The sequence below is a fragment of the Pelodiscus sinensis genome, chromosome 5, assembly GCF_052426305.1.
Source record: "Pelodiscus sinensis isolate ZL-2025 chromosome 5, ASM5242630v1, whole genome shotgun sequence".
Lineage (NCBI taxonomy): Eukaryota > Metazoa > Chordata > Testudines > Trionychidae > Pelodiscus > Pelodiscus sinensis.
The window spans coordinates 36,132,015-36,145,870 of NC_143056.1; the positions used below are offsets into that span (position 1 = coordinate 36,132,015).

Genomic DNA, 13,856 nt, shown 5'->3' on the forward strand with positions numbered 1-13,856 from the left:
ACGCCGCCGCCGTGCCAAAGAAGGAACGCCGCGAGTGAGGGGGGGGTAGAGGACTCGGTGAGGGTCTTGACTGGCCAGCAGGGCCGATCTGCGGACGGCAGAGTGAAGCAACTCCGCCAGCCTGTTGGCCAAAGGCAAGGTGAGCCCCTGGCGAGACTGGTGCAGCCAGGGACGGGGAAAGGAAGTAGCCCAGGGCAGAGCCATTTTTAGGCTGGTGGGCTGACGCGTTACAGCGGGATGCCCCGTCAGCCGGACCGGAGCTAGACGGTTCCGCGTACTTAGGGCCCGGGCCCGGGTCTGTGGCCTGTGAGCAGGGGCGGGCCTGGGCCCCCCTTTCCCCACCCCGCGGATAGCGGGAGAAACCGAGGTTAAAAAAACCCCCACAACGACCTGCAACAAGCACACAAGGGTGACGCTTAAGGCGGCCCGCCCCTGTAACAGGGGCCGGGCCGGGGGTGCAGTCAGGTGAGACTGGTACAGCTACAAAGAAGGGTGTCCTGCTCCTTGCATCATTCCTTGGGAGGCCAGATACATTTACCTTTACTGCTTCTCAGCTCTGCAATCTGTGTGCAGGTGGCCTTGTAACTTCCCTGGCCCTTGGAGCATGGCCTATCAGGGGCGTTGCTGGGCAAGGTGTGGGAGGGTCCTGGCTCCACAATCCTCAAAGGGTCAGGGCCTCAGACAAAAGGAGTAGGCAGGGACTAGCCTCTCCCCGCCAGCACTTCAGTGCCGCCCGGGTCTCTGGTGGTGATGTAAAGGCCCTAGAGCTCTGTCAGCAGTCCTGTGGCCTATCGGTCAGTACAGATAATTATTTAACCTTTATTTGTTACCCTAGAATCTAGGTGCCTCAGAATCTTTGATATATTTACCCACATACACTTGGAGTGATTGGGCAGTGCCATTATTCCCATTTTACAGGTGAGGAACTAACATGCACGGAGAAGTTAACTGACTTCCTTAAGGTCACACAGGAAGCTTATATCCCAGGCAGGCATTATAACCAGCTTTCCCATATTCTAGACTAAAGCCCTAAGCACTGGACCATTCTTCTTTTCTGGAATCCCAGAAAGCATTTACAGGGACAGTTTCTGTGCTTGAGGGAGTATTTGCACTGCATTTGTGAGAAGCAAAAAGGGGGGCAGAAAAGCCAACAACAATCCACCCATAAGTATATTCCTCATGTCTCTTTAAAATCTAAGGAAATCCTTTACAGACCCTGTTTGAATGTCTCCAAGGAAATGTTTACTTCTGGAAATGATCTTTGATTCAGTGCAAGGTGAGTCAACTTTTCAAGCAATGAAACGTTATTGCCTTCTTGTTTATTTGGAAAGTTTATTCTGCTTATTTAACTAAGAAGAAATTACTGAAAGGCAAACAGAGCATCCATACAACCCAGTGAGGCAGCTTTATCCAAGCCTTACTGAACTGTGTGTGAAGTCACTGAGCTGTATCCACACATACAGTGCTATGAATGCCCTCATTGTATCGGGAACATAAATATTGTCTATAAGCTCTGGGCTCCTGAATAACACACGCTCTTAAAAAGGTTCAAAGACTTACTGTACTTTAAACTCTAGTAATACTGATGTTGCTTGCCTTAGACATCTGTTCAGAACATTCCTTTAGTCAGCACTGCTCCGTTTTATGAGAAAAAATCTGAAGAAAATATCAAGCCATTACCATTACATCATGTTACTTACTTTTCACACCTCTGTAAGGTACAAGTTTATACAAGCTTAAAAAAATCAATATGCTTGAAGTGAAAGTTTGCCCCCATTTTGTGCACAGCAGCTTTCCTGGACTGATAGGCAAAGGATTTCTTAGTCAGACATAAGACTTTAAATGGTATTTGTAAATAAAGTGTTTTAATGCAAATCTGCATTTTGTAACAAGCTACCGGGCAGCTTCCATCTCACTGATCTCAGAGACCAGATTGTGGTATCAGCAGGAGGAAGTTCATAACCATTTAAAATAGTGTCATCTTAAATTCTCAGGGGCCTAGTTTACACCAGGACCTTAGTCTGAAATTAGACCCCCAACGTTAATTTTCTAAGCATTGCAGCCACACTACTAACCCCGTTATTCCAGAATAAGGGGCCGTGGAATTTGAACTCTGTAGTCCTGCTTTTCACACTCAATAATGCTATTCCTGAACTTGTAAGTCTAAAATAACTTTAGTGTAGGTGCTCGGTGTCATTACCATAAAATCTCGAATATAATGCACTGAGATGAATAATGCGCATCCTGACTTTTGAATTTTATCATAATGAAAAAAATCTATACTCCTATATATAATGCACACCCTATTACCTTTAAATTCGGTTGATTTTAGTAATGTTTATAACTTATTTTCATAAATGTCAGCAATTAATTAACTATAAACTATTTCATATGACAAGTAAGATGTAAATTTCATATTATTTATTGTTTTTAAATATTTTAAAGCACTGTAGGAAACCCTGCCATTTCAGTTGATGTTGATTTCATGTTTAATGCCGTCTTAGCATGGCGTTGGCATAGTGGAGGTTCGTTGTCTTCTGACGCGGAACTGCCAAAATAAAACTTTAAACAATAACTCCTATATATAATGTGCACTTTGACTTTGACCCGGAAAAAAGTGTGCAGTATATTCGAGATTAAATGGTAATTCAAACTAGTTGGCCTCTAGGAGTCCTGCAGCTTTCCAGAGTGCTTCTTGGGGCTCTGAATCATCATAGATACAGAAAGCTCCATTAATGTGAATAACTACCTTGGACTGCATTTGATCTTCTCCGTAGTGAGAACACAGAACTTTGAATTTATAAAATCAGGTGCCCAGAAATCAAATTTAGTAAATTTGAAATAATCGCCTATTATAGACATGGCCAAGCAGAAGTAAGATTTATTTATGTATGGGAGGTGGGTGTGAGTCTGTGTGTCCTGCTTTAGCAAGGCTTTAAGGATAATCAGTTCTGATGCTTCAGGGCATGAGCTTGTCAGCAGTACAATGCAACTAGAGAAGAGATTTGCTGGTGATTTCCTTTTTTTGAATTGATAAGTACAGGTTGAATCTCTCTAGTCTGGCATTCTCTGCTGAACCAGAGAATTTGCCAAACCACAGGCGGTCAATATTGTTTAGCAGCATTACCAACACTTCCACTGCTTACTGGGCTCTTAGAATCATAGAATCATAGAATCATAGGACTGGAAGGGACCTCGAGAGGTCATCGAGTCCAGCCCCCCGCCCTCAAGGCAGGACCAAGCTCCGTCTACAAGAAGACATGTAGGGGTAAATTAGAGCTAAATAACAACACAGAACATTGAGAACAAGGACTGGTAGCTGTAAACATACTTTAAGGGACTGCAGAAAACATAAGAGGACATCCAGCTAACTCACATCATGCAGGGCCACGGATGTTGTAGGACCAAAGAATGCCAGGCTAGAGAGTTTCAACCTGTAGTAGACTGATATCCAGCTTGAAGAAACATAATGGCTACGTCTACACTGGCCCATTTTCAGAAAGCGGCATGCTAATTTTAAACTTCGTAATAGGGAAATCTGCGGGGTTTGAAGTAGGAATAAGAGATCCTCCGGAATAGGGCTTTATTCCAGAGGATCGGGCCAGTCTAGACACTCTTTTCCGGCTTTTCTACAAGCCAGAAAAAAGCGGCGGACATCTTTATTTAAATCCCGCGGGGGATATTTAAATCCCCCGCGGATTTCCCTATTACGAAGTTTAAAATTAGCATGCCCCTTTTGGAAAAGGGGCCAGTGTAGACGTAGCCGTAATCTGATAAGCTACAGCACCAAAGAAAAGTGTCATGTATCTTATTGTTTTATAGCCATCCTGTTTTATTCTTGTCCAGTGTCACTAGATTATTTCTAACTATAGGAATCTAAACTTTCCTATCATCGAAATATCTGAGCATGTTATGGATGGCTTCTTGGATCACCAAATACCTGGGCATCACTTTTTTTTTTCTGATTATCTATTTTTTTTTCCATACATAAAGCTTCTAAACAAAAACAATATACATGTCTCTGTGGTTCCAAATTCCAGCTGGAACCAGAAGAGACAGAAAAACACCCAAAGAAAGTCTGTACTTTACCCTACTTTATACATAACCAGTAAGTATTGAAAGTTTGCAAAGAGTTTGTACCTGGTGCTATTTAGCTTGATTTTATATGATCAAGACTTGTGGGTAGTTCAGCTAAAATTTAGATAAACAGCCCGACAATGGCATAGTTAATTGCTTCAAACTCAATCTCTGAAATGTTTGTGGTTCATTCATCGCTAATATATTTTTATGCTCATCAGCTGTGATTTCATATTTGCTCTTGTGGTGAAACATGAATCTGTCCTCATTCATAAAATCATACATTCTGAGGTCACAAAAATGACCATGACTGTATATTCTTCCCTCCTTCATCATGAAAACAGGTTTTAGTTTAAACTGTCTCATTTATTTTCTTTACAGTATGGCAGGGTAGTTGTGCTTTACTGGGGGAAAACAGTGTGAACTGCAACCTTGTCTTCTGCTGGGAAGATATAAGACCAGATCCTTAGCACAATGTAAATCATCATAGATCCACTGAAGTCAAAGAAGCTAGGCTAGCTTACACTGACTATGGCTACATCTACACTGCTTCCCTTTTCCGCATGAAGAAATGCAAATGGAGCACTCATTTGCATATGTTGCACTCTCATTTGCATTTCATCCTCGGATCCCTTTTGCGCAAGAGTTTTTTGTGGAAAAAAAGCGCTGTGTAGATGGGAGCCTTTTTGCGCAAAACTCCCCTTTTGTGCAAGAACCATTCTTCCTCATTTTTTGCACAAAAACCTCTTGCGCGAAAGGGATCTGAGGAGGAAATGCAAATAGCAGCGTGACATATGCAAACGAGCACTCCATTTTCATTTCCTCTTGCGGAAAAGGGAAGCAGTGTAGATGTAGCCTATGAGTCTAGCCTACAGACATTTTTTCTCTCCAATTTTACCCTTTCAGTCAAGGGCAAATTTCTCTCCACCCATGTAAGTCCTAGTATTATACAGGTGAAGTGAGATGGAAAAGGCCTGGCCAGAATGTGGATATAGTGTGCTTCAGAGTAGAAAAAGGAAGGATGTGATTAGACTAAATAAAAAGAAAAAATATTCAGGCTGCTGAAAGCTGATAGGCCCTTGTTTTATCCCTGGGAAAGGATTATGTAGTGGATCAGTTCTTCCAGCCCACCTACACCACTAGCACAGGATGCTACTATATAACTGCAAGTCCCCTCTTTCTATTATTCAGGACTTTTGCAGAGATACATCTCTGGGGTACACAACAGTAGAGGTCCCACTATGCAAGAAGTCCAGTAGTGTCCTCTCTGCAGTCCCATTGCAGAGATTATGTGGTACAGAGATTTGCAATTATTATTTACTTTCTTTTGTATTATAGCTATGTTCTATTTAGTCATCTCTGAGTTATTTCATTAAATCCCAGCTTAAACGGTAGGACTACAGGTAACTTTAAAATCCTGCTTAATAAGGTTATTCTGTTTGATCCCTAAAGTACTTTTCTTGATTTTAATATTTTAATATTTACTTTACAAAACTGATGACTTTCTGTTTTCTCTTGCTCTTTTTTTTAACACCATCTTTGGTGGTTGAGCGGAGAAGAGAATTGAAAAGCCTTGGCCATTCAATAGGAAAAATAAAATCCTCCTGAATAAATCTTCCAGTCAGCAGAGCATGTTTTGTGTTTGGACTGTTTATGAAGTTTACTAGTGATAAAGGGTCAAATTTAAGCCAATAGCCATCTAATATAATGGAGGGGGTTGGTATTTGTATCACCTTTCTCAGGCAAACATTGCAAAAATATTTAAATATAGTTCATTCTATTTTATGGCTTCAACTATTTTACTCCAGTTTGCTTTTAGTGAATATTTTATTGAACACGTTTACTGTCAAGAATGTTTATGAAAGCTACTCAGTTTAAGCTTCACAGCTGATCCCAATACAATGATGGATCCAATTAGTACCCCGAAGTCCAAATCCCTGAAAGACAGGAAGGCTGGCCAGGACTTCAGATACACAGAATTGAAATTCCTTGCTTTTCCATAGACTCTCTGTGTGACAAAGAGCAAGTCATGTAGCCTCAAGTTTCCTATCTGTAAAATGGGTAAAACAGTACTTCCTTACAAGATTTTATGTTTTGAAGTTAATTATCTTAAAGATTATGCTGTGCTCAAAAGCTACCATGAAGAGGATCGAATAAGAAACTACGATAGATAGAAATTTGGAAAATTTGAACAAAGATTGAATTCTGAACCTCACATATTGTATCATTTTAATGATTATTTGAGTGTCAATACAAATCAGTCACATTGGTTGGTCACATTATAATTGGCTTCAGCTACCATTCCAAAAACTGTAACATTCTTTGCTTGCAGTGGCACAACAAAAGGTTTCAAATTCTTTCCTGCCTTTAAAACATCAAAGAAAACACTTCCAGCTTCACTCTTAAAAGCAATAGCCCTTTGGTCAGTATAAGTAGATGCAGACATATCTATAGCCATGGGAGCTGGTTTTTGGATTTGGTCCATGTTCAGTAGTCAAATTGGTATATGGGAAGGAAAAGTAACACCAGCAACAATGAGTTTCAAATCAAAAGAAGATTACTATGATTAAGTCCTTGACTATATTTTTTAAATGTTCAGTGGTATAACTGCATCTTTGGTACATTACCAGATTAAGGTGTATTGCTATCAGCCTTGCTTTGGTTAAATTAGAAGTTTGCATTAGTCTAAATGATTTGAGATGCTTATACAGCTATGGATTTCCTTAATATAGACAGGGCCTAAAACTATTATTTGAAGGACAGATTAAAACATTGAGAACCGGGATCAAGTTTCCACTTTAAATGTGCATCTACACTGCACCGTTATTTCAAGATAACTAACGTTATTTCAAAATAACAATGTGAGCATCTACACAGCCATTCCGTTATTTCAAAATAATTTTGAAATAACGGAAGGCTTAATCCAAAATCTTTAAACCTCATCCTACAAGGAATAACGCTTATTCCGAAATAGCTATTTCGAAATAAGTCGTGTGTAGAACCTCCACTGCCGCTATTTTGAAATAACCCCTCTCCAGGGCCATTCTAAGTTATTCCTCCCCAGTGCCTCCTGGGGCTCTAAATTGAGACAGCATGACTACATTAGGGAAGCCTGCTTCGGACTAATTTTGAGGCTTCCCTACAGTGTAGACGTGCTATTTCAAAATAAGCTATTTCGGAATAACTATTCCAGAATAGCTTATTTCAAAATAAATGTGCAGTGTAGACGCAACTTAGATGTGTGTAACTGAAGAGCAAATGGACACAGTAGTACCTGAACTCTGCCCATTGATCCAGCTCCCTCAGAATGTCTTGTACCATTTCACAGTTCTGCATAATTCCAAGATGCAGTAATTTTTCTATTAAATAAAAAACTCACAAAAAATGTTTTCTTCTTTCCTCCAGTCATAACATTCTCCTAAAAATCACACCAGCTCAGGGTGAACAACATTCACTCTTGCTTCACTAACAATCTAGTATACAAAGATCCTCTAAGGCTGCATCTATACTATCACTTTTGTTAGTACAAGGTTTTTCATTCCGAGGGGTGAAAATACACTCCTCTGAGTGATGTAAGTTACACTGACAAAAGTGCTGGTGAGAACACTTCTGGGTCAGTAAGAGATATTCTCCCAGGCTATGTTCCCTCTGGGTGGCACTGTTGCCTCCTGGCATGGCGTTCAGCTGACTTCTGCACCACTCAGCCAGGCCGTTGTGCAGGAGCAAACAGCACAAGCAGCTGTTTGGGCCCTGCGCTCCCCATGCATCACCATCATGCCGCATGGGGAGCGTGGACCCCAAACGACCATTTGCATCGCTTGCTCCCACGCGGTAGCCCGGCTGAGCAGCACAGAAGTCAGCGGAGCGCCACGGCGGGAGGCAACAGCACCACTCAGAGGGAACAGCCAGTGTTTCAGCATTAGGGTATGTTTACACTAGCAGCCTATTTCAGAATAGGGCTGCAAATGTAGGCATGCAGAATTGCAAATTAAGCCCGGGATTTAAATATCCCGTGCTTGATTTGCCTCTTCCAAGCCGGGCGCCATTTTTGAAATTCACAAGCCCAGAATAACTGCCCTCGTCTACACACGGCAGTGAAACGGGTGTTTGAAATAAAGCTCTGTTTCGAACTACCTGTTATTCCTCTTGCAATGAGGTTTAACAAGTAGTTCAAAATAGGACTTTGTTTGTAGACACGGGCAGTTATTCCGGGCTTGTACATTTCAAAAAAAAATAAATGGCGCCCAGCCGGGAAGATTCAAATCAAGCGCGGGATATTTAAATCCTGGGCTTGATTTGCAATTCCCAATGCCTACATTTGCAGCCCTATTCTGAACTAAGCTGCAAGTGTAAACATACCCTTACAGAGTCACAGACATTGGGCTACTATATATATGATAACAGCTTTGGTAGTGTGGACAGTCGCCTTATTTCAAAATTTTGAAATAACTCCCCAGTATAGACGTGCCCCTACTGACATAGCTACTGTCACTTCTTGGAGGTGGTTTTGTTATATCCATGGGAGAGCACTATCCCATTACCATAGAGCAGCTACGTGGGAGATCTTATTGTAACACAGTACACCTGAGACATTGTACACTTGCTCATACAGACATGGCCTTACACTAGAAATAGGAGCTTGGTGTCATTATTTTGGCTTTCCAATAGGACAAGCCCCAAAAGTAAAGTTTAATTCTTTTGATACACATTTTAATAGCATTCCAGTTATTATAGAAATGGGTTTCCCTCATAATGCTTGATACTAGAGAAATGTTAGTGTTCTTGTAGACACAAGATTTACTAACATGTTCTTCACCATGTATATAGACTGATTTTTCTTTAAAGACGGGCACTGCTTATAATCAGGCAAGCCGTTAAAAAGGTAAATGGGCCTTCCTTTGCTATCCTGTGAATTCAAGGTCCTATTCTGAAGAAACTGTGCTGTTGGCTACAAAATTTAGTCCATGATACACCTATCAATTTTACTATTTAATGTCCAATATCATCTCTCTGTGGAGATGTAACTACTGTCACATAATTAATAGTTCTGTATATTGATCACCCTGTACACCCTAAGGAAATGGTGGGAATGTTTAGCTAAAGGCAACTCTGATGATTTCAGAGACAAACAGGATGTAGTTATTCAATTTCCATTTCTTTTGGCACTATATAAAATTAGACCTCAAACTGAGCTATGAAATTTGTTTATGAGGAGAAACTACTGGAAAGGTTAAGGAGTTATTCTGATGAGGATTTGAAGCAAGATGACTCTAAAATAAAATTCAGATCAATATCTAAAATCAGGTTAGATCTGCTCAATGTTTTATATTCAATCCATTTACTGTATTTAAATAAAAAATGGATAATTTTCACAGAATGGAAATGTGTTAGAAAATCCATTTTCATGTTAGAGTTCTGTGTTTTATGTAAAAAAAAAAACAACATCCTAAATCATGAAAACAGATTCATTAGAGTTTAGGCACTTAATTTTTTTTGATTGCTGTAATGTCTCAGCATAACATTGTATTTAATTTATTTTTCCCAACATGGCTGATTTTTTAAAATTTATTTTGTTTTTTCAACAAATCCTGAATTATTTATTTCATGGGAGGAGTAAAACATTTCCCAAGTGGCTCTAAGGCTATCAACTCAAATACTCTGTCAGGATTGAAGTTTGGCATTTTTATTGGATCTTTGCACAGGAAAGACCTTAAAAGCAAAATATCATGGTCTATAGAAAAGTTATTTCAAGTCAGCTTTAGAGATTTCCAAACTATAATACCATTTTTCTCTTTTTTTCTAAGGACTATACTGTTGGCTTTTGGTAGTATGAGATTCTAGATTTATTGCTGAAGGAATATGAAACACAGTACCAATAACATGTTTTTAGAACTCCCCAAAGCTTTTCTAAAATAGATTTTTTTGTAAAATATAGACTATAAGATGGTGTATTATAGTATCAAGGGTATATTTACATAATTCAATTAGGGTATGTCTACACTACCCCCCTAGTTCGAACTAGGGGGGTAATGTATGCATACCGAACTTGCTAATGAAGCCCGGGATTTGAATTTCTCGGGCTTCATTAGCATAAAGCCGGCTCCGCCATTTTTAAAAGCCGGCTTGTTCGAACCCCGTGCCGCGCGGCTACACGCGGCACGAGCTAGATAGTTCGAACTATGTAGTTATTCCGAACTATCTGTACGCCTCGTGGACGTAGTGTAGACGTACACTTAGAGCTCTGGCACTGGTGACTAATTCATCCATCCCAAATGTATACAGATACAATATTTACTCCCTACTACACTGTCCCAGTGGGAATGGGTAAAATTATGCTGACCTTAAGAATAAGGATGAAGATCCTGAATGCGATGTAGTTAAAATCATAAAGGCACATTCCTTGACTCTCAAATATGTAAAAATGTATATAATAAAATAACCATTTAACTGAAAATCTGGCAGACTCTTAACTTGTACCTTTCACTAGCAGAGATGCTTAATTATTTTAAACTAAGAGCTGCACATATTTTTAGAAAGGTCAAGGGATCACAATCAGATGAACACTCAGGAAGCACAAATGGAGCAGAAACCACCCACAAGTCCCTTTATTCAGAATTTTGGAGGCCTTTTGATTGCTGAAGGTCCAGTGTAACCACCTCCTACATTTTCTTTCCTAAAGTTCATACTGCAGTTGAGTGTGTCATGCCATCTGGAATGATTCACGACTATGAGGGCCAACCGCAGTGCAGACTGTCAAAAAGCAGGGCAGAAACTCCTAACCAGTGGTATGTTCTACAGTTAGGTTTCACCAAGTCTGTAACCAATGTGAACTCCTAAAGTAGTACAATAATCTTACATAACCTTACAATCACAGACAGCCCCCTTGGGCACTCCAAGTTAGATTGCCACAGAGGAGAGCTTGACTTAGTGACACTCACTTGGGCCAAAGATCACAAAATATTGAAGTTGCTCCTAGTTACAAGAGACAATTCACTTATCCCAGGTCAATTTGTATCTCTGTGCTTGTAGCTAATCCCACAGTCAACAAAGAAGAAATAAGCTCCTATATTTCCAAAAGGTGACAGGGATGTAGTGATCTGTCAGAATTAAATATTTTTAGTGCTAACCTAGGATCTCTGTTTTTGTCTCCTTGTCTCGAGCTCTGTGAGAGTCCAAACAACAAAAAGAAAAAAATCATGTCATCTGTCTTTATTTCCCTTTTTCAGAATCCACGATAGGATGAGCCCTTCTGCACGTAGCCTGTATAAAGGAAGTTAGCAAACTATATCATGGGGTTTCACAATGGCCTATTTAGCATTCCTAGCAGAATTTTTACAATTGTGAAGCAAACTGTAGCTATTAGCACATAGAATGGATACAGACATTGCAAGTAAGATTAATGCATGCAGCAACTTACCAGTATTTTATAGAATATCAACACTACTTATATCCTTATAAGTCTAATACTTATCCTGAACAATGCTAACATACAGGTGAGCTGGTCTGGTTTCCAGCAGTGAATCTGTGGGTTCTTAGATGATGCCTATAGCCTTGGAAAGACTGGCACCTAGTCTACCAGCATTACAGAGTGGCTGGAATGTGCTGTGTTCTGGCCATTTCCAGCTAGTTTATACTTATTTAGGACAAGTCACAGAAGACCATACATACAATTTTCTTAACACAGTCACCCTTAAAAGGCATAGATTGGACACTGCTGCTATATCATTACGAATAATATAATAAATTATTATTAGAAATCACGTATAATAATTGGCTAGTGAAATTCCTTTGTAGAAGAATGATTACTTTTAAAGCCATGACTGAGTGACTAGGTAGGTTAAAATATTCCCCTACAATTTTCTGTGTGTTACAGTTCCTGATGTCTGATTTGTGTCTATTTATCCTTTGTCTGGTATGGTCAGTATACATGACAAAGGGCATTGCTGGCACCTGATGGCATATATCATACTAAAGGATATGCATTTGTATGAGCCCCTAATATTGTGGCTTATGTGGTTATGGAATGTGAAAAGAAGTCAGTAACATATTTAGAAAACATGGCTGGAGCCCTGCATAGCTACAAATTTGTATCCACAGCTGCAACTATATCTGCAAAAATGAAGCACGGCTATCCACATCTGCAAAAGTGGATACCTGTATATATAAAGCAGATATCTCTGTATTTGCAGAGCTATAAATATGGTGTTACATGTAGAAGTGGTAGATAAGAGAAAGATTGGAAGATCCAAAGGTACTCTACAGCTGGCCAACATTTTTTTTAAATGAAATGTTTTGGCCAATTTTAGCTGAAATTTTGACATTCAACGAGAAAACAAATCAGTCAGGTGGTTTTTTGTTGGAAAGGTGTGGGGCGGGGGTAGGGAGTAATTTGTCCAACTAGAGAGCTGGCTGGGATTTTTGTTTATTACTTTTTGAAGTCATCAATAAAAAGTGAAGAAAATAGCTATTTATACTAGGGCTTTTTTTCTAACCAGCTCTATTCTATCATACTACAGACTATAAAACTAGATAGTCTGATCTTTATAGCCCAGTCCTGGAAAGGCACCATCAGACAAAAGGAAAAATCAGGGACCAATGTAGCTGGAATCTTTAATGCTCTGAAGGAACAGGGAGCTGATGGAGATGTCACTGCTAATAAGTGAAGGCTGACTTTTTTGCTCGTGGCTTCAAACTTTGATATCTCAAAAAATAAGATGGATGTGAATCTAAAAGAAGCTTGAAAACAGTGTCAGTCTGGAGAGGTGCCAGGATGATTCTTAACAAAATACCAAGTGCCATCTTTCAAGACCGATTCAAACATAAAATCCCTTTATATTAACTGCAGTATCAGTCATTGCATACTACACCTAGAAAAAAGAGGCCTTTATCTCTATCTATATATTAAGAAGCCACACAGGAGATGTTTATTTGCTTCCCCTCTGAGCCACCCAGCTGTTCCTTCCATTTGTGGTCTTAGGGCTAATTACATAATGTCCTTAATTTATACCCACTGGTAAATCAGATCAGAGCATTACCTGGAGGGCAAGCTCTAATTAGAGGAATTTCAGAACAAATTGTCTAAAGAGCTTGTTTGGTGTGATTAAATGCAAGTGATGGGCCCCTCTCTCTTTTTCCTTTAAAAACATGAATATTTACTTTGCACTAAAACCTGTCAGATTAAAAAGATAAAAAAAATCAATAACAGCAGTTCATAGTAAGTGGCTATAATATGAGTGGTATAATCATCAAAAGCAGCAAATATAAGTTTTCTTATCTGCAAGTGAATGTCTATATCGCTGAATATGCCTCACTGTGGATATGTCTCCACTGCACACCTAGCTCAAAATAAGCAATGCAACCTGAGTTGCATAAATTGCGTAACTTATTTCGAGTTAATTTTGAAATAGCTTATTTTGAAATTTGGCGCTGTCTACACAGCACCAAATTTTGAAATAGAGCAGTATTCTGAAACGTCCCTTAATCCTTGTGTAATGAGGTTTACAGAGGCATCGGAATAGCACAACTGTAATTTCAAAAGCTATTTCAAAATGCTGGGTGTGCTGTCAATACGTGGAATAACTATTTCGGGATAGAACAAGTGTTCTGAAATAGCATCACTGTCTAGATGCACCCTGTCTGGGCATCTGTCAGAAATCACAATGTGGACTGTACCATCTAAGACTGCAGAAGGAGCAGGGAAACTAGTGCACCTCCAAACATTCATGGTTTTAACAACATAGTTTTTGGAGATGAAGAAAAGAGATTTACAGCAGCATCTT

At 39.6% G+C, this 13,856-nt stretch overlaps 1 long non-coding RNA gene across 1 annotated transcript in view; it reads left to right on the forward strand.

The window, feature by feature from the left end:
• Positions 1-13,856, forward strand: part of LOC142828966 (uncharacterized) — a 28,720-nt gene continuing 14,864 nt past the window's right edge. Inside the window, exons 1-2 of the long non-coding RNA XR_012903155.2 lie at positions 1-139; positions 1,214-1,276. This is a non-coding gene — a long non-coding RNA (uncharacterized LOC142828966). The remainder of the gene's footprint in view (positions 140-1,213; positions 1,277-13,856) is intronic.